Source organism: Macaca fascicularis, chromosome X, assembly GCF_037993035.2.
Source record: "Macaca fascicularis isolate 582-1 chromosome X, T2T-MFA8v1.1".
Lineage (NCBI taxonomy): Eukaryota > Metazoa > Chordata > Mammalia > Primates > Cercopithecidae > Macaca > Macaca fascicularis.
Window position 1 is genome coordinate 6,182,456 of NC_088395.1, and position 22,527 is coordinate 6,204,982.

Consider the following 22,527-nt stretch of genomic DNA (forward strand, 5'->3'; position numbering starts at 1 on the left):
TGTTATTTTGTAATCTCTCTTTTTTTCTTAAAGACATGTATTTCTTTCAACTCATGTTGAAAGAAAAATAATGTGTTGAAAATGTATTGTGGAATATGAAAAACGATACTTGAAGAATTTTCTGAAATCACTATTTGCTTATGTGAAGAATATTTTCCATTTTCTTTTTGACTGTTTCTCTTGCCACCCCACCCCACCTACCTTCTTTGCAGTTTTTAAGCAACAGTTTTCTGGTGGGTATTTCGACTTTTACTTGTCTTAGAACAGATCATCGGCAATGCACAAAGGCTAAAATTGAAGGGCTCTGTTCTACAGCTCTCATTTAGTTTGTTACTTTAGACTTCCTCTTGTGAAATCCGTTATTCTTTGTCCTGGGTGCATGTCTCTTCTCAGATTCAAGAGTTTAGAGTTGGTATAGATGATATGAAAACCCCTTGTATTAGTCTGTTTTCACACTGCTGATAAAGACATAATAGAGACTGAGTAATTTATAAAGAAAAAGAGGTTTAATGGACTCACAGTCCCACATGGCTGGGGAGGCCTCACAATCATGGCAGAAGGTGAAAGGCATGCCTTACATGGCAGTGGCTAGACAGAATGGGAGCCAAGTGAAAGGGGTTTCCCTTTATAAAACCATCAGATCTCATGAGACTAATTCACTTCCATGAGAACAGTGCAGGGAAAACGGCCCCCGTGATTTAATTATTTCCCACCGGGTCCCTCCCACCATAGGAATTATGGGAGCTACAATTCAAGATGAGATTTGGGTGGGAACACAGCCAAACCATATCATCCCTTATCCCATCGTTTCTCTGTGGGTGTATTTGTAATCTTGCAGTGACTTCCTCCTCAAATGTATTTAACTTGCTTCAACTAAAGCAGCCTTGTAGAGTTTGGTATCTAAGTCTTATGAAAATAATGGGGGTGACAGTTTTTCAAAAATTTCAGGTGCTTTTCCCGCTTTTATTCTGACTTTATGCCTATCCCATAAGCATCCCTGGGAGGGTGAAGTGGGGCGGCAGTTTACAGTCAGCTTTCAACATTCAAAATAAGATTTTTTAGCAAGCAATATCATCTTGATAGACAGGCTTTGTCAAGAGAAAGGATTTACACGCATCCATTTGCATTTCTATCTAATTACTGGGTATGCCTTTCAGATCTCTGACACTTTTTTTTAGGAACTGTTTATTCTGATGGAAGACAGGCTGTCAATATCTCCCTCTTCTTGAGAAGACTTCAGAGTTAACCAGAAAGTGGCTTGTTGAGTGGTCTGAACTTGTTATCGTTTCTTGCTCTCATTGAAGATGAAGTTTTCTTCCACTTATTTTACTGAGAAAGAGATTGAAGTTTAAAATGGCCTTACTACTTTAACAGAAATACAGGGTAGTTTTAATTTAGGTTACTCATCTTAGAAGAAATTTCTGTAAAAGCTTGACTTTTTGCACCTAGGGATCATTTTAAAATTTTTCAAACATTTATACAAGAAATATTCTCAAGCATCAGCTACAAGACTGTGATTGAGCTAAGTCCTGAATATGTATCAATGAATAAATGAACATAGCTACCCATATGTTAGAAAGAGAATAGTCCCCGAGATAAACAAAAATAGAGCAAAGTATGTGGGTCTATGTGCTAAGTAGGAGAGGACGGTGTCTGGGGAGGGGTTGCCATGGAAGATTCATGAACAAGATGTCTGTTGAGTTAATTCATTAAATCTTAATTTGAATGGCATTTCCCTCTCAAATTCCAATATCCCTATTTCTAGCAGAATTAGATTTGTAAGCCAATTTGCCATTGTAGGCATAAAATATATCCTTCATTTGAAACAGCGTTGATTCCTCCTTGAAACTGAATAAGCCAATCCCTATTTGAAGAGTGAAAACCAACTTCATTCAATGCCCTTCTCTCTTCTTCTCTCCATTTCAGAGTAATTTTCAAGTTACTGTCCTCTCTCATTTTAGATCTGATATGCATCATCACTTTGAAATCATTTCTTTACATAGTTGGTTCTATTGAATGGAGTTCTTCATTTATGATTTTCCTAAGTTTTTCATAAATATTTAGGATGTATGTTAGCATGCATATGCTTGACATTAGTACTAAGCTCAGTAAACGTCAGTGGGCACTATACCATTTTAGTGAAGTATTGATGTTCAGTTTGGGAGAAGGAGCGACTCACCTTCCAGACATTTTTTTCCCCAATTTAAAGTCTTAGCAACTGACATGATTACTCTGGAATAAGTAATTAAAATTAATTTGAGTTACTTAATAGTCATGTAAGCACCAATGTTTTCTGTTAGAAAATTAAGTAATTAAGATAACTATTGATCATTATGGATGACAATATAAATGAATATTTCCAAAGGGAAGAGCTCTCAATTTTTCATCTATGTACTTAGCCACTTAAACTGGAATCTTGTCTACTGAGAAATAATGCTTAAATAATACAGAAATAAACACATTGCATTGTTGGGCAAATTGAATAAATGTTGAGTTTGAATTATTAAACTGAAAGAAAACATTCTAACTAAAGACAATGACCACTCTCTCAATTCCTCAGATATATCTAAAAATACAGAGAAAATAAAATAGCATGTGGTTATTGGGGCTGAGTTATTCTTGAACCTGGCATAGATTCGGGAAAAGGAAACAGTACAATTTAAAATCTATCACAACTCCACAATTTGAAATTTACCCTAAAGAAATAATCAGATTTACAGAAAGGTTTATATCTGAAGATGTTTACAGATCTTATATCTGAAGAATTTATATCTGAAGAATTTACAGATGTACTGATAATAGTGATAATCAGTAACAAGTCCCAATGCTCAACAATATAAAATTAGTTGAATAAATTTAGTGGTAATATTCAGCCATTAAAATGCAGATTAAAATATGTATCATGATGGAATTTTTTGAAAGTATAGCATTATTTTGTAAACTAGAATGCAAAATTATACATGCAGTATGAACCTACTTTTTAAAACATTTTCATCTAATGTACATATCAGCTATCATGCATAAAATGCACATCATATAAACAATTTAAACATATGACAAAGTGCTCATCTTTGACAAGCAAAAATATCAGAGTTTAAATTATTCCTTTTTGCTTGTCCACATTTTTCAAAATGTTTGCAATAAAACTATGACTTTTTATTAGTTTAGTGCAAAAGTAACTGTGGTTTTTTGTCATTGCTCTTCATGGCAAAAATTGCAGTCACTTTTGCACCAACCTAATAAATGAAAAACAAAACCAATGCATTTTATAAAATAAATGCAATGCTATTTCCTCTTGTCTGAGAGAGCAGATTTTTTAAACACTGTTGACCGGAGATCCTCACTCATGCTAGCACTTCCACTTCTGCATAGATCGCATCTCCCCTCATCTACCTTATTAAGGGAGGTAGACCAAAAGAGAGAAAAGGTATGTGTATATATACAATGCAGAGTACTTAGAGTTTGTTAGAAAGAGAATAGTCCTAAAGGGAAATGAAACACATAACCAAGAACGTGAGTATGTGTATTGAATGTGAGAGGTGGTTATAGAAGGAGTCCACATGGAAGATTTGCCCAGAAAATATCTTTTGAGTAAAATTCCAAAAGGTAATTGTGAAAAGCAGAAAACACACGAAAGGTCCCAAGGAAGGAGTGCATCTACTGTCCAATATAAGTATGGAGACTATATTAGTCCATTCTTGCATTACCATAAAGACATACCTGAGACTGGGTAATTTATAAAGAAAAGAGTTTTAATTGGCTCAAAGTTCTGCAGACTGTACAGGAAGCATGATGCTGGCATTTGCTCCACTTCTGGGGAAGCCTCAGGAAACTTGCAATCAGAAGGGGAAGCATGCCCATATTACATGGCTAGAGCAGGAGAGAAGAGGCGGGGAGATGCCACACACTTTTGAACAACCAGATCTCACAATAACTTACCATCACAAGAACAGCACCAACGGGAAAATCTGCCCCCATGATCCAATCACTTCCCACCAGGTCCCACTTCCAGCACTAGGGATTGCAATTTGACAAGAGATTTGGGTGGGGACACAGATCCAAACTATAACAGAGACTGAGAAAGATGAAAAGCCTACTGTTATTTTGAGCAGATTAGTAAAATGATTTGCTATATGTATTTCCCTAGTATCACAGCTAAAGTGCTCTGTTGTCTCTATAGTGTCTTCAGGATAAAGTTCACACTTTTTATTTTTATTTTAGAGACAGAAGTTTGCTCTGTGGTCCAGGCTGGAGTGCAGTGGTGTGATCATGACTTACTGCAGCCTTGAACTCCTGGGCTCAAGGGATCCTCCTGCCTCAGCCTCCTGAGTAGCTGGATATATAGGTGCAGGCCATCATGCCTGACTCCATACTTCCTAATGCGCCTACCTGACCCACTCATGTCACAGCTGCCCAGTATATGTTCCAGTATTTTTCATACTGTTCCTAATTACCCCAAGTGCACCGTGCAGTTTACTTCACTGTATTTCTGTGCACCCTGTTCCATCTGGCTCAAAAGTTCTTTATTCCACTCTTTGACAAGTCACCTCTGACTTGTGCAACTCTGACTTGTGCACCTCTGACTTGTGCATTGAAACCATCAGTTTAGGGTTACATTCTCTAACCTGGCACTACTTGAATTTTCTGTTACCATCTTTTAGTTTGTCTACCTCTCGCTCCAGGTGGGGTGCACTCAGAGGACCAGAACTCTTCTCAGAGGAGCTTGTGATCATTGATGAATTTAAAGGAAGAAGATACGGAGAAGAAAGTCCATACACATTAGAAAAAGTATCAAACAGTGTACACAATGGTTAAAGGGTAAATCATTACAAAATGACAAAAAGGGAGATTTTAGAGTGAAGCCCCTTCTTAACATAGCAAGTAGGACAGACATTTCTATTTCTTCACATTTTTCCACCCTCTTGCTATCCCACATCATCCTGGTCTAAATTGTGGATATCATTAGGTGGGGCTAGGCCATTTAGTAGGAAATGAGACTATGTAAAAGACGTAGGATTACTAGGTTTTTCAGAGATGTTTTCACTGAACCATTTTTTTTTTTTTTTAGAATGTGGAGGGTGTTTTGAATATATATATTTTATATATATATATACACACACACATATACACACACACAAACACACACACATATACACACACACACATATATACACACACACAAACACACACACATATATAGTCTCAACTGGAGAGAGTTTTTGTTCTCAGTTTACTTGGGATGCACCATGCCTTCTCTTTGGAAAACAGTCTTAGCTTATGATACTACAGAGCTCAGGACACAACCAGAGGAGAAAGACTGGGTCCAATTTGTCTGCCTAAGGCTGCAGGCCTAAATGGGAAGCTGTGCTGCACAGTCCAGTTCAGCAGAAATGAAGACTATGATTAGGGCACATGGGAAGAATAAGAGAGTGTATCGAACAGAGTCTTAACAATGGTGCACCATTTTTCAGTGTGTTTCACAGGCAATTCCTGTACACAGACTCCCACTTATGGATTATGGGGATCAGTTAACCCATCTAACAAGGAATGATCCAACAAGATGATAGATTATTCCAGAAGGATTTCAGTGTACACACTGACTTTCTTCTATTAAGAAAACATTACAAAATATTGTTGAATTAAAATGAGCTACTTATTAATTATTAAGGCTTTTTATCATGGATACTAGTTTGGTTGTTTTTCAAGGCTTCAATTCATGGAGAGTTGGAGAGATTCCTAGGTTTGTTTACTTACCTGTGCATTCTCATGAATTAAATTTGCTATAGATGCTATAGATATTTATGATTTCTGAGATGTTCATAGGGGAAAAAGGGGAAGGGTATTCTAATCACCATGGCTAATTAATTCTTTTTACTTAAAATGACCCATGATGCAATTCATACTGCCTTCAGGTGTTTCCTTTTACTGACAAGTAAGTTCAGATTTAAAAAAAAATTAATTCCGAATTTACAAAAACTCACTCAATAATTTCCTACTCCACAGTGTACACGAGGGTCTACCGACTTTCATGAAAAATAAAAGTATTGAAGAACCCATTCTAAAAAACTGCTATTAGAAATAAAAAGAAAGTTCGCGTTTGCTCAGTGGCCTCAAAGTAGTTCCTTTAATCAAATGTTTAATACTGGTAAGCTGCCACATTCTCTCTTCCCACAGGACTGCTCATTTCCCTGGTTCTGGGCTCCATTTTTAATCAGTTCCGGCACTAAGTATGTGCCCTCAGGGAAATAATTTCCCTCGTTCTATTTTCTCCTCTTGCAGTAAGAGAAGAACTGTTTCAATTTCGAAATTATTTGGAATGATTTCTGGTGAAGTGGATTGTGTAGACGCACAGAGAGTACCATGAATGTATTTGCTGGGGCAGGATCATTCTAAATAAATACTCTTAGGTTTTTCCATTGTTTTCCAATTCTCAAAACCATTTCACAAGCATCATCTCATTATGAGATTCAATTCACTGAGAAAATTAACTGAAAATACAGTTAATGCTATGATTTGGTCAAATCTGTTATTTTTGTTTATTCCTCCTTATCAGTGAACACAAAGGGTAGAAGTATAAACAATTTACATATATTTTAAATGACTACATTTTACCCTCAGGAAAGAAAAAAGCATGCAAGATTAATTCTTCATAATCCTATATTTCAAAGCAGGATTTTCACGTTATATTTTAGTTTTGGATTTCAAGATGCACACAAATAATCTCTGCACACAAAAGAAACAAAAATATTTTTAAAAGTTATTTTATTAACATGGTAACAGTAAATGAAATCGCCTCGAAAGATTATCTAAAATGTTGCCTGATTTACATGAAGACTTTTTTTTCAACTTTTATTTTAGATTCAGGGGGTACATATTCAGATTTTATGACTGGATATGTATCACGTGATGCTGAAGTTTGAGATACAGTCGATGCTGTCACCCAGGTACTGAACATAGTACCCGATAGTCCTTGCCTCCCTTGTGCCCTCCCTCCTCTAGTAATCCCCGGTATCTATTGTTCCCATCTGTAGGTACATCTATTCCCAATGTTTAGCTCTCACTTAGAAGTGAGAACATGTGGTATTTGGGTTTTCACTTATCCTAAGTGAATTTAGTGAACAACAACAACAACAACAACAACAACAAAAAACCCAGGTATTTGGGGGTTTTGTTCTTGTGTTAATTCAGTTGGGATAATAGTCTCCAGCTGCATCCATGTTGCTGCAAATGACATGAATTTATTCTTTTTCACAGCTGTGTATTATTCCACAGTGTATATGCACATTTTCTTATCCAATCCACTGTTGATGGGGACCTTGGTGAATTCCATGATTTTGCTATTGTAAATAGTGCTACAATCAATATACAAGTATAGTCATTTTTTGGTAGAACAATTTATTTTCCTATGTAAAAAGTTTTTATTTAATGAACTTATATTTTAAGGAAGTTTTGGTTTCACAGTAAAATTGAAGGGAAAATACAGACAATTCACAAGTAACCTCTGTCTCCACCAACAAACCACCTCTTTGAGAACATACAGCCTCCACCACACCTTTCTAAAATGTAAGCAGTCATGATTGTCAGTTATTATTTTGGATTAACTATGGCACCTTTCCTTGTTTGGCTCAACATTTTAAATATATTTTATTTTTTAAAGCAATTTTAGGGTCACAGCAAAATTGAGCAAAAGGTACAGAGTATCCATGTGCCTCTGCCCCCACACACGCACAGCCTCCCCCACTCTTAACATCCCCTTTTAGAGTGGTACATTTGTGACAACTGATGAACCTACATTGACACATCATTGTCACCTGAAATCCATAGTTCACATTTGGGTTCACTCTTGGTGTTGTTCATTCTAGAGGCTTGAACAAATGTATAATGACATGCATCCATCATTATATTAGGTTGGTGCAAAAGTAATTATGGGTTTTGCCAATACTTTGGTGCAATACTTTTGCACCAACCTAATAGTATCACACAGAATAGTTTCCTTGCCTTAAAAATCCTCTATGCTCCACCTATTAAAGCGTCCCTCCTGCATACTCCTGTCAACCCCTGACTACCTTTTCACTGTCTCCACAGTTTTGTCTTTTCCAGAATGTCATATAGTTGGAATTATACAGCATATAGCCTTTTTAGACTGGCTTCTTTCACTTGGTAATATGCATGTCTTTTTGAGGCTTGATTCTCACTTATTTATAGTGCTGAGTAATATTCCATTGTCTGGATGCACAACAGTACATTTATCCATTCACCTACTGAAGGACATCTAGGTGGCTTCCAAGTTTTGGCAACGATGAATAAAGCTGCTATAAACATCCTGCTGTACTCTATCTGAAATATCCCAAATAGACCAATCCATATTGCCTTTGCTTCTCACAGCAAAATTTTACATGTTACTGCCGTTTGTTAAAAAAATTATATGAAAAGGCATAATATTGATTTTTATTGGACCTTGACAACATATTTCTAATTTTATCAGAAAAGGGCAAAATATTTTACAAATTAAAGGAAGAAGAATGGAAGGAAGGAACTTATTGTGATGGGATGTTAGTATAGTTTATAAAAGTGTGACAATTAATAAAAATGATACTATGAAATAATGTATATGCCCAATGTTTACATATTGGGCATAACCACATAATAAAATATTACAAAGCACTCAATACAAATGTGGAATATTTAGTAATCTACAGAAACTTTAGTTACATAATGTTGAGTGTATAAGGCAGATATTCAAAAGTTTCAAAGATATAAACCTAAACAGTAAAAATGAATAAAACATGGTATATCCGTGCAAATATTACTTGGAAATTAAAAAGAAATGAACATATTATATTCATATACAACATGAATGTATTGTATATATTTATTATATATGATACATATTATAACATGGATGAACCTGAAAATGTTATATTAAGCAGAAGAAGGCAGATGCAGAAGATCACATATGATATCATTTCATTTTTCTGAAATATCCTTAATGGATCAATCCATAGTGACAGAAAGTAGACCATTGACTGTCTAGGCCTTGGAGAGATGGCGGGGGAGTTGAGGGGACGATGGTTAAGAGATGTGGGGTTTCTCTCTGGGGTAATAAAAAGTTGTAAAATGGATCATGGTGATGGATGTACAGCCCTGTGAATAAAAGCTGTTGGACTGTGCAATTTAAATGGGTGCATTGTAAACTGTGAGTTATATCTCAACAAAGCTGTTTTTTATTTATTTATTTTTATTATACTTTAAGTTCTGGGTTACATGTGCAGAACATGCAGTTTTGTTACATAGGTTTACACATGCCATGGTGGTTTGCTGCAACCATCAACCCGTCACCTACATTAGGTATTTCTCCTGTTATCCCTCCCCTAGCTCCCCACCCCCCGACACACCCCAGTGTGTGATGTTCCCCTCCCTGTATCCATGTGTTCTCATTGATCAACTCCCACTTATGAGCGAGAACATGCGGTGTTTGGTTTTCTGATCTTGTGATAGTTTGCTGAGAATGATGGTTTCCAGCTTCATCTATGTTACTGCAAAGGACATGAACTCATCCGTTTTACAGCTGCATAGTATTCCATGGTATATATGTGCCACATTTTGTTAATCATATATATATGTGTGTGTGTGTGTGTATGTGTATATATGCATATATATAATTTCATTGGAGAAAAATGAGAATATGGTTAACCAATTTTCAAAATAATCACCCACTATTCTACCACACTAGAGACAAAAACTGTCTGCCTTATTTAAGGCTCTATTTTTATTCCAGCCACTAAACAACATATAATGATTATATCTGTGTTCATTATCAGTGTTTTCTTACATAAATGTGTCATAACTAACTAATCAATAGCTATCATAGGAGAGTAAATTCATTCTGATATTTTGGTGTTGCAAAATTCCTCGGTATTATTGAATTTCCCACTTCTGCTATTTTTCTCTGGTTAAGTTCCTAAAATTATGTTTACAGAAACACATTTAAGACATTTTAAGGTCTTTATTATATATTTCCTAATGGCTCACCATTAATAAATGTTAAACACATTTATCAAAAGTGTCCAAGAGTCTCTTTTCCCCTATATCTTGGCCCACATTGTCTATGATTTACCATTATATTTCAGTTTCTTCATGGGAAACTTATGCAGTGTTTAAATGCTAGCAAGTTTTGTTTACCAGTGACTTTAAACATTTTTATATGTTTATGGGTCTTATAAATGCATTTGTAAATAGTTTTTTATAGCCTTATCTAACATTTTATTTTATTAATATTTTTCTATTGATGTTAAGAACTCTTTATATAATAATTGTTCAATACATGTAAGCCACATGTTTAAAAAGCTAGTCTCTGCATATTTGTACATGTCCTTTATGTTACAGATAAGCATTTATTTGTATAGTAAAACTTGTAAGTATTTTCTTTTTCATTAAAAAATATATTGTTGAGCTCTGTCTATGGGCAAGAGACACTATTACCAGAGTATTAATGGTAAGAAAAATACACCTTGTCTTTCTCATGAGGAGATAAGAAGGCTAATGTTTAAAATTACAGAAATAAATATACAGCTAATAATTTTTATAAATGTTATAAAGAGGTATCAAAATGTTCCCCAGGGAGATTCTATAATCTATAGAGTTGGTGTATATGGGCAAGAAATGATGTTGGAGCTACTGTCTGAAGGATGACTTAGTGTCCATTATGTGTGTGGAGGGGATTAGGGGTTTGGGGTGGGAGGAAGGCAAGGTGGATGGCAGAACCAGGTGTATGCTGGTAGCCGAAGTAGGTGGTTTCCTCCTGATTTCTATATTTAGGGTCCAGCTTAGAAAATCTTTCTACATCCCCAAATTCTATCAATGTTTATCTATATCTTATAATGTATTTATTATTTTTAAAACTTTATTTATTATTTTTTAAACTGCATTTCCATCTTGACATGTACTTGCTATAGGTTGTGAGGCAGGGATCTAGTTATCTAATTACTGTTTTGCTGATGTTGCTTTTTCCCATCAAGTGGTTAGCTAGCCCTGTTAATATTAAAAGATAGCTTCATCATATATTAAATTCTGGTAAATATGCTGGTCTCACGTGCCTATAAAATAATGTCAATGAAATTAGAATTAACTTATATGCAGAAATAATGCATGTAATTTTAGTCATAAAAATGCAAAAGTGTATCATAAAATCATATCAGGTCTTTAATAGATGTCATGAGTACTCATATTAAAGATATGACTGAAATAAAAATAAGATATTTTTTAAAAGATCACTTGTACCATTGCACTCTTTCTAGAATCTTCATGGAAGGATTCTGCCTTCTTCACAGTGGTCTATTAGGCTGGTGCAAAAGTAACTGTGGTTTTGGACATGGCACTATATTATGAAAGCTCCTTTTGGCAGAAATCCATTTATTTCTACTTTTCTTATTCATCCTGAATATCTAACAGTTTTCTTTTTTCTACAGCACTCATTAATGTATCCATTTCAATCAACAAAGAGCTCATGTCCTTGGGGTAGACAAGTTTTTATAAACAGTGCACAAAAACACTAACCTTACAGTTAAAGATTATAAATTGTTGCTGCCTGTTAACAAACAAGCTCTGAATAAAAACAGTCACTGTTAAGTGAATGAAAAGGAAAGTTGTAAGTGAAAGGAGATATTTGCAACAAATATAGCCCTCAAAAGAGCTTGAGATAGTAGAATATATAATGGGTGGCTTCAAATCTATCAGAGAGAAATAAAGACAACCAAATACAAATAAAAGAAAGAGACTTTCATGGGCATTGTATAAAAGAGAATTCCTAAACAGGCAGGAAACATGAAAAGTTGTTCAAACTTATTAGCAGTCAGGTAAATGCAAATGAAGCCATAAAGTGATACCATCACACACTCACCTGGATTTCCAAATTTAAAGAGATTCACAATACTGAGTGTTGCAAGGACTTAGAACAGTGCTGTCCCATAGAACTTTTTGTGATGATAAAAGTGTTCTTTCTGTGCTGTTAAATATAGAAGCCACTAGCTGCATGAGGCCATGTAGACCTTGAAATTTGGCTACTCGGACTAAGGAGCTAAATATTTAATATTTTATTTTATTTTATTATAATTAAATCTAAACAACTATATGTGACTGGTGGCTACCAAATGGGATAGAGCATTCCACGGGAATTCCACTGTTGGTGGAAGTGTAAATTAATACAAACTCTATGAAGAGCTTATGTCATTATTTACTAAAGTTGAATGTACACATACCCCAAGACACATCAATTTCACTTTTAGGTATATATCCAAAGACATTTATTTACAATAGCCCCAAGTGGGAAACACACTAAGGGTTCATTTGTAGTAATATCAATCAATAAATTAGTATTTTCATGCAATAGAATACCACATAGCAATAAAAATGAGCTAACCACCACTACACACAACACTGATGAATCTCACAAACATAACACTAAGCAAAATAAGCCAGATGCAAAATAATAATTATTCTACAATTTAATGTATTTAATATCAAAAAGATACTGAACTGGTCTGTGGTGCAGTCATAATTGGGAGGCTGGTGGAGAGGAAGCAGAGGAGTTAGTGGTGAGAGGATCTGCTTGCCAGATTCTTGACCATTTTTCAAAGATGGAGGTACATGCACAGGTGTGTTCTCTTGTGATAATTCATCAAGCTGCATATGAATTATTTGTGCACTTGTCTGTATGTATGCTATAGTTCCACATCAATGGTAAACACAGCAAAAAAAATGGCATGTTAGTAGTACATTTAATGACGTGGAAAATTATGCCACAGTGCCCAAGAACGTAAACTTCAATAACTCAGAGTAATCTCTGATTGCTTTGAATTTTTTAAAAGTTTTAGGGATCCCTTATCTCATTTATTTTTAAATATCATTTCTCTTTTATATATACACAAAATTGGTGTAACTAAATAAACAAAAAAGTGCTGTTTGAATAAGTATAAAATACAAACTATAAGTGATAAGAAAATATTGTATCATCTGTTTAAATGGCGATGTTTACTTCATCTCTTTCAGAGGCCAAGAATAGGGGTGCATCTTATCATTGAAGGTCTCTTAGATACAAGGAAAAGCAGTGGCTATTTGATTATTGAGAATTCCCAAAGCAACACAAGGCACTTTTTTTGTTTGTTTGTTTTCTGAGACAGAGTCTTACTCTGTCACCCAGGCTAGAGAGCAGTGTGATCTCAGCTCACTACAACCTCTGCCTCCTGGGCTCAAGCAATTCTTGTGCCTCAACCTTCAGAGTAGCTGGAATTACAGACATGCACCACCACACCTGGCTAATTTTTGTATTTTTGGTGGAGACGGGGTTTTACCACATTGGCCAGGCTGGTCTTGAACTCCTGACCTCAAGGGATCCGCCCACCTCAACCTCCCAAAGTGCTGGAATTACAGGCATGAGTCACTACACCCAGTCACAAGACACCTTGTTTACAGGACACAGAAATTACAGGACAGGCCATGACTCCAGAGTGAATTCAGGTAGTGCTCCTATTGAGACCAGATGGGAACTGAAGAAACAGAAGCAAAAGGATTGAGGAGGCATTGAGTAAACAGCAGTTCCTAATGGGAATTGGATAAATACATAAATAAAAATTTAAATAAATTGTAATACAAACAGGAATTTACACATACAGGAATAAAAATGAAACTTCTCTTGGTCATTCTATCAAAATTGTGAGTGAAGCTTCCCTCTCAAGTATTGCTACTCCTATTGAATCATGGAGGTCTAATCAGCTATTTTGCAGGAATAAACATCTTTGTCTATGAGTAGGTAAAGTCAAAGAAAAGAATTTAGTGAAAATCTATGTTTATTGAAAACTAAAATTATAGGTACTTTGCTAATTAGTTCAGAATAGCCCATTTAAGTTGCTATATATCCAAAAATACTACTGGGGCTTACCGGAAACATTCATCATTGTGCTACAATCTGACACATTTCATTTTGTTGATTTGTGTATGGAAATGCACAAAGTTTCTTCTCAATCCTTCAGAGCAAACGGGTACAAAAACTCTCAGTTCAGGGACAGGTGAAGTGGCTCACACCTGTAATTCCAGCACTTTGGGAGGCTGAGTTTTGAGGATCTCTTGAGGCCCGGAGTTCAGTTTAAGATGAGCTGGGTAATACAGCGAGGTCTTGTTCTGTACAAAAATATGCAAAAATTAGCCAGGCATGATGGTGTGCACCTGAAGCCCCAGCTACTTGGGAGGCTGAGGTAGGAGGATCACTTGAGCCTAGGAGTTCTAGGCTGCAGTGAACTAGGATCATACTACTGCCCTCTAGCCTGGGTGACAGAGCAAGATTCCAACTCAAAGAGGAAAGGAAGAAAAAAAGAAAAAAAGAAGGAAAGGAGAGAGAAGGAAAGGAAAGGAAAGGAAAGGAAAGGAAAGGAAAGGAAAGGAAAGGAAGAAAGGAAGGAAGGAAGAAGAAAAGAAAAGAGAAGAACTTGCAGTGAGCCAGGATCGTGCCACTGCACTCCAACCTAGGTGACCGAGCAAGAATCTATCTCAAAAAACAAAGAAGAAAGAAAGAAGGAAGGAAGGAAGGAAGGAAGGAAGGAAGGAAGGAAGGAAGGAAGGAAGGAAGGAAGGAAGGAAGGAAGGAAAGAAGGAAGGAAAGAAGAAAGGAAGGAAGGAAGAAAGGAAGGAAGGAAGGAAGGAAGGAAGGAAGGAAGGAAGGAAAAAGAAAAGAAGAAAGAAAAGATCCTCCCAGTTCACATTCTGAGGTACTAGTAAGTTACATGGAGAAAACCAAGAAAATGCCCTGAGACTAATTAAGTTGAATTCATGATACTTTATTTTCTTTGTCTTTCTTCAAATGGACCACTGGTGACAAGGGCTGCAACAAGGAGGATTTTGTGTAAAGACTTTTCAAATGGAGTCAGTTTCTTTTATGAGAAAATTACAAAGTCCAATGCATGTTAGTGATGGGAAGTCTTCAGCTAATATTTCAGCTTGGTTACTTTCATTCCTCCTCTCGCAAGAACTTTGCTATATGAAGAGGACTGTTGTTACTGAGTTCTGTCATGTTCAGTAGAGTGAAAATGAAATTCAAAGAACACATAAACATTATCATGCTATTTTTTCCTAACCCTTTTAAACTTTTGCTCAATTTGATGTTAACAAAAGCAGGCATTCATAGTCTTATACCATTAGAAAGTGTATTCTGTTGGCAACAAAAACAAAAAACAACAATCCCTTGTAGATATATGCATTGGAACATCAGCAGTTGCCTTCCAGGATATATTTCCCCATTGATACATCCACTTTGATGTGTGATTCTGTTCATGTTCTTATCCTCCAATTTTATCCCTATGTAGCCAGTGCAGCATCTGTGAAATAGCTGATGCTATGTGCATCTCCATGGGATACCTGATGAAACCACAGGCAATCCCTGTACCCCTGCTGGTGACCAGCTCAGGAATCGGGCAAGTAAACTTATTGTTGCTAATAAGATGAGGAAGGATGTCTTCTGCAAAGTTCTTGTGAGATGTGTCTTTGTAACTAGTAGATATACACAAGAGGAGACGGTCTCTCTGCTTCCACATCACATATTTCTCCCCATGTCATGCCCAGAACTGCACAGCAACCTTGGTGTACCAAGCTGTGTTAAGGTTCTCTGGAGAGATAGAACTAATAAGATAGATGCTTATGTGAAAGGAAGTTTATTAAGGAGAATCGACTCACATGATCACAAGGTAAAGTCCCATAATAGGCTGTCCGCAAGTTGAGGAGCAAAGAAGTCAGTGGTGGATCAGTTCAAGTACCAAAATCTCAAAAGTAGGGAAGCCGACAGTGCACCCCTCAGTCTGTGGCCAAAGACCCAAGAGCCCCTGGCAAACCTCTGGTGTAAGTCCAAGAGTCCAAAGGCCGAAGAACTTGGAGTCTGATGTTTGAGGGCAGGAAGCATCTAGCACAGGGGAAAGATTAAGGCTGGAACACTCAGCCAGTCTGTTCCTCCCAATTTCTTCTGCCTGCTTTATTCTAGCCGCAATGGCAACTGTTTTGATGTTACCCACCCAGAGCGAGGGTGGATCTGCCTCTCCCAATGCACTGATTCAAATGTTAATCTCCGTTGGCAACACGCTCACAGACACACCCAGGAACAATACTTTATATCCTTCAATCCAGTCAAGTTGGCAATATTAACCATCCCAGAAAGTTGTAAGCATCCACTGTAGCACAATGGGCATATAGTTCACAATACTGTACCATGCACCTCAACATTTGTTAAGAATGTATATGTCGTGTCGTGTGTGTTTTATCACAAGTTTAAAAACACTCCTGATTATCTTATTCCATATACTCAACACCTTAGCAAACCTTAGTACTTCACTGCCCTTTTCTGGCTACATGGCGTATCAGAGAAAGTGTGGGCTTTGGAGTCAGACAAGCTTCGGTTCAAGTACTAGGTGATCTGGAACAGGTTACTTAGCCTGGCTGGTCCTCAGGGTCATCTTTTGTAAACTCAGGATGGAATAAGACAGCCCCATCTATCTTCCAGCACCATTCTAAGGATGACTCATAGGCATTGCTCAGTCATGGCAGTGATTATTATTTTTTGATTAGCATCTAGCCCTCTCCCTGGACCATGGTAGGTGCCCAATAAATGTTTGTTGAATGAATAATTTAATTCATTATTAATGAATTTTTATTTTATTTTACCCTGCTCCTTGCATTTTTTTAGTGCAATTACTCTTATCTAGTTTTGAGTTGTATCCAAATTCTCAATCTAGTTAAGATTCAAAATTACATATCAGCTTGCTGGGCTAGCACTTTTCCTTACTCCTCTCCCTGAAGGGTCCCCAATTCTGTTTCTATTCTGTGTGTCTTTTTTTCCCTCTTCTGTGGACATGTGTCCAGGGCCCCTTGCCGCCAAAGTCCTTCAACTAGTTATTCTCCAGCAGAACATTTTTCTGCCAGTGAAAATATTTTCTTTCAGGAATTGGCTAAAAGCTGTTTTCATAAAAACTTCCCTATGTGAATTGAGCCTATAATTATCTTGCTCTTTCTTAGGATTTCTGCAGAGCTTATGCACACCTAAAGTGTGCCAATTCACACTTGGTTCTGGGGTCTATAGTAAAGTCACAGAAACATGACTCCTGTCACGAATGCAAGGTAGGAAGTGGTCCCTAAAGCAGGGGATGTGTCTCGAATGCCTCTTCAGTCCTCGTACAGTGTGTAATACAGTGCTGCTTCCACAGCGTTGAGCAGCAGTCCTTAAGAGGGTGGTAGAGTGTAGAATTTGATCTTTGCAGACTTGAGTTTTAATCCTGACTCTATAACCTATAAGCAGTATAAGAAAGGTACCCAAACTGTCTGTCTCATTTGTCCAGTGGGGACACTACCCATTTTACAGGGTGTGATGGTTAATTTCAGGTGTCAACGTGACTGACTGCCTTAAGGAATACGTCAGGAACTGGTAAAGCATTGTTTCTGGGTGACTGACTGCCTTAAGGAATACGTCAGGAACTGGTAAAGCATTGTTTCTGGGTGACTGACTGCCTTAAGGAATACATCAGGAACTGGTAAAGCATTGTTTCTGGGTGAGCCTGCACATGTATTCCCGGGAAGATTGGCGTGGGCTGGTGGACAGAGTGGGGAAGATGCCCTCAATAGAGACAGGCCCCATCCAATTATCTGAGGGCCCAGATAGAGGAAACAGGGCAAAGGAAAGGCACTTTCCTCCCTTTCTTTCCTGGAGCTGAGACTCTTCTTTTCCTGCCCTTGGACATCAGAACTTCAGGCTCTTTTTATACTGAGAATTACACCATCCACTTCCCTGGTTCTGAGGTTTTTGGCGGTGGACTGAGTCACACTCCTGGCATCCCAGGGGCTCCAGCTTGCAGACAGCCTGCCCTGAGACTTTTCACCCCCTAATTCCCCTAATAAATCCCCTCTCATCTATCTTTGCTGATCACCTGTTGGTGGTGTCTCTCTAGAGCCCCGATTAATCCACAGGGGTAATGTGAGGGAGAAATGAGGACGTGCATGGGGAGCATTTCCCACCCTGCCTGACACATGCCCAGGTCCAATGGGCTGCAGCTGCAGTTATTCTAGAACTTAGCATCAGTGTTCAAAACAGCAGAAGGCCTTCCCTCTGGTACCCAGCCATCGCATTGAGCTTCTCCTGTCATTTTTCAATTCCAGAGTGTTTTTGAGAGCAATTCTATGTCCCATGTATCACTGACGTGGGGCCAAAAACAATCCGTACGCGTGGGGATCTGAAGCTGGGAATGACCAATGGGTCAGAAAGTTCTTAGGAGTCAGGAGCAGAGGAAGCTGCATGGTCAAGGGGAATCGACGTGAGCCTTCCTGCCATGTGTCCTATTTCCTGTGGTCTGAGACAGAGACATATGTATGTAGACATCATCTCATGCAGAGCTCTTTAGTATGTACAAGGTGTTTTCAAATTTTCTCACCAACTGTCTTTGACAGCTGAGAATCTGCAGATCACCTGTTGTTCATGACTGTTGTCAAGGGGATCCTCCCTTTAGGAACACAGGAAGATTTGCCTAAAAACATCAGAAAGCTTTGATATCTATTATTTTATTATAAAAGCCAACTACAGCTTTGCTGTTATATTACTTCGGGTCTTTACTCATTCCACTGTTTACTTTAAGCCTCAGCTTGTGGGTAGTTGGAGAAGGAGGGAAAATATTTAACACTCTTATTAACTAATTTAACTGTGTATTTAACATGTAGAATCAAGAAAGACTTAAAGGAAGATGTAGTATTTGTGAATGTTCCAACAAATTAAAAGATTATTTAAATTATTGATTTCTGATTAAATCACTTACTATCTATAATGAATTAAAACAGTTTGTGAAAATAAATTCACTGATATTTTTGGGTTTATAATTTCAAAATCATAATAACTTTCCAAAGCTGAAAATGCCTGAAACACAGGTCTGCCAATCATCACAATAAAACATAAAGCCCCAGTGAAAGAGCTAGTCAGGATGGGTTCCCAACAAATAGCAGTTGAAGCTCCTATTGCCATGAAATGATGAAAGAAACACGATTTAAGTGCCATGGATAATTTTTTCAATGCCAAAAGAATCATCACAGACTGTTTTGGCTTGCAGAGCTTGAATGGAAATATGGCATTAAAATAAGGTGCACAAAATTAATTCTTGAATGTAATTTTGAAACACATTGCAAACTTGTTCCCTAATATACACCAAACCCAAAAGTGACCACTGACAAGATCAGTTTACTTCAGTTTTTATGCTGTCATTATGGAAAAAACTATAGCAGAAAGTTCACCAATTTCCCTTTGGAAGGAGATATACAACCACAGCCAACAGGCTTTCCTAAAAGACAGCAGGAGCTTTTCATGCGGACTTGTTTCCCATCCATAACATACAAATATTTATTGGTCAGGGTCTATATAGCCTTGCAAATAAACAGGCTTTGAGTTATACCAAGCATGCTCATCCTTATATGGTATTTCCATATAAGAAATACAAAAGAAATACACCACAAAATGATGGCGTTCAGGACATGGGGCAATGCCCTATTTCTGCATCCTAGGTTTCATAGGATTCCATAGGAGACAGCTACAAGTTCAACATGCAAAGCTCTGAAATCTCTTCCTAAGCTAATGAAGTGAAGCCCTGACCACACCAAGGAAGGGATGAAACAGAATTCATCTGTTGTTTCTCAAATGATGCTACCATCTCTTCTAAGCCACCATTAATTTTAACATCTTTAAAGATATAAGAACAATCTGTGTAACCAGTGAAAACTGCCTGTAAAGTTAGTGCTTTACATCTCAAACGCTTATTATATGGAAATTCGTATTTTCATAATCACATAAAAGTTTAACATGTTATTCATTATAAGATTAAAGGGCATGAGTTATTCTGTCTATGTAATTATTAACAACTGGAAATTAAATTGTGATAATTTTGTACTCTTTTCTTCTTAAAGTGAGAATTTCCTTTCTCCTTTTGCCTGAGAACCATGCTTGAAAAATACTAACGCCTTACCTTCTAAAACAAATGATTATATATAATATATAAATATAAATATGTTTTTTATATGTATTTATACATAAAATATTTATATATAAATATCTCTATATGTATTCTACATAAAGCATAAAAATACATATAAATATATAAATATGTATAGTAGGTTCTAGTACATATACAAAAGACCTATGTATTTTGAACATGTATATATATAATCTATATACATTTATATATTATATAAATATATAATCCATATTTCTATATTTGTATTTATATATTTTATATATAAATATATATAATCTATATAGGTTTGTATATAGTAAATATAGTTGTATATTTTATTTACATATATTTAAATATGTTTTGTACAGTAAATTCTACTATATATAGAAAAGACCTGTGTATTTCTGATGTATAGAAATATGAAATGTACTTTTTGTCTCCTCAGTTGCAAAAATAAAAAGGCTTTTTTCAAGTAGACAGATTTTGCTCTACTTTGAATTTTTCTTCTTAATCATATTAGATTGTAGGGAGGGGGCGCTGAAAGGAAAGAGGATGGAGACGATTCTTGCATCGGTTTCTATAAACGAAAAGGTATTTTAACAATGAAACCTAAGTAGGTAGAATCCGGTTCTTGGTACTTGGTGTATGTGCTAGCAAGATTGCATGAAGAAACAAACCTTACAAGAAGCGGAGTCATCCCGTGAAGGAGAAACTTTTCTCCAATGCTCAGCCGTGACACAATCCTTATCCTCTTGTCTGGCTAACTGTGACATGTCCCTTTGACCTCAACCCCACGGGACCCCACTTCCCTCCCTCCCCACATGCCACCCATTTCTTCCTTCTTTCCTCCCTCCCTCCCCACACACCTCCTCTTCCTCCCTCCCTCCCTTCACACCACCACTTCCTCCCTCCCTCCCCACACACCACCACTTCCTCCCTCCCTCCCCACACACCACCACTTCCTCCCTCCCTCCCCTCACACCACCACTTCCTCCCTCCCTCCCTCCCCTCACACCACCACTTCCTCCCTCCCTCCCTCCCCTCACACCACCACTTCCTCCCTCCCTCCCCACACACCACCTCTTCCTCCCTCCCTCCCCTCACACCACCTCTTCCTCCCTCCCTCCCTCCCCTCACACCACCACTTCCTCCCTCCCTCCCTCCCCTCACACCACCACTTCCTCCCTCCCTCCCTCCCCACACACCACCACTTCCTCCCTCCCTCCCCTCACACCACCACTTCCTCCCTCCCTCCCCTCACACCACCACTTCCTCCCTCCCTCCCTCCCCTCACACCACCACTTCCTCCCTCCCTCCCGTCACACCACTACTTCCTCCCTCCCTCCCCACACACCACCTCTTCCTCCCTCCCTCCCCTCACACCACCACTTCCTCCCTCCCTCCCCTCACACCACCACTTCCTCCCTCCCTCCCTCCCCACACACCACCTCTTCCCCCCTCCTTCCCCTCCCTCCCCTCACACCACCTCTTCCCCCCTCCCTCCCTCCCCTCACACCACCACTTCCTCCCTCCCTCCCCTCACACCACCACTTCCTCCCTTCCTCCCTCCCTCCCCACACACCACCTCTTCCTCCCTCCCTCCCCACACACCACCTCTTCCTCCCTCCCCTCATACCACCACTTCCTCCCTCCCTCCCGTCACACCACCACTTCCTCCCTCCCTCCCTCCCCACACACCACCTCTTCCTCCCTCCCTCCCTCCCCTCACACCACCTCTTCCTCCCTCCCTCCCCTCACACCACCACTTCCTCCCTCCCTCCCCTCACACCACCACTTCCTCCCTCCCTCCCTCCCCTCACACCACCACTTCCTCCCTCCCTCCCCTCACACCACCACTTCCTCCCTTCCTCCCTCCCTCCCCACACACCACCTCTTCCTCCCTCCCTCCCCACACACCACCTCTTCCTCCCTCCCCTCATACCACCACTTCCTCCCTCCCTCCCCTCACACCACCACTTCCTCCCTCCCTCCCCTCACACCACCACTTCCTCCATCCCTCCCTCCCTCCCCTCACACCACCTCTTCCTCCCTCCCTCCCTCCCCTCACACCACCACTTCCTCCCTCCCTCCCCTCACACCACCACTTCCTCCCTCCCTCCCCACACACCACCACTTCCTCCCTCCCTCCCTCCCCTCACACCACCACTTCCTTCCTCCCTCCCTTCCCTCACACCACCTCTTCCTCCCTCCCTCCCTCCCCACACCCCACCTCTTCCTCCTCCCTCCCTCCCCTCACACCACCACTTCCTTCCTCCCTCCCTTCCCTCACACCACCTCTTCCTCCCTCCCTCCCGTCACACCACCACTTCCTCCCTCCCTCCCTCCCCTCACACCACCACTTCCTCCCTCCCTCCCTCCCCTCACACCACCACTTCCTCCCTCCCTCCCTCCCTCCCCTCACACCACCCCTCCCTCCCTCCCTCCCTCCCCACACACCACCTCTTCCCCCCTCCTTCCCCTCCCTCCCCACCACCAGAGAACACGGAGTCAC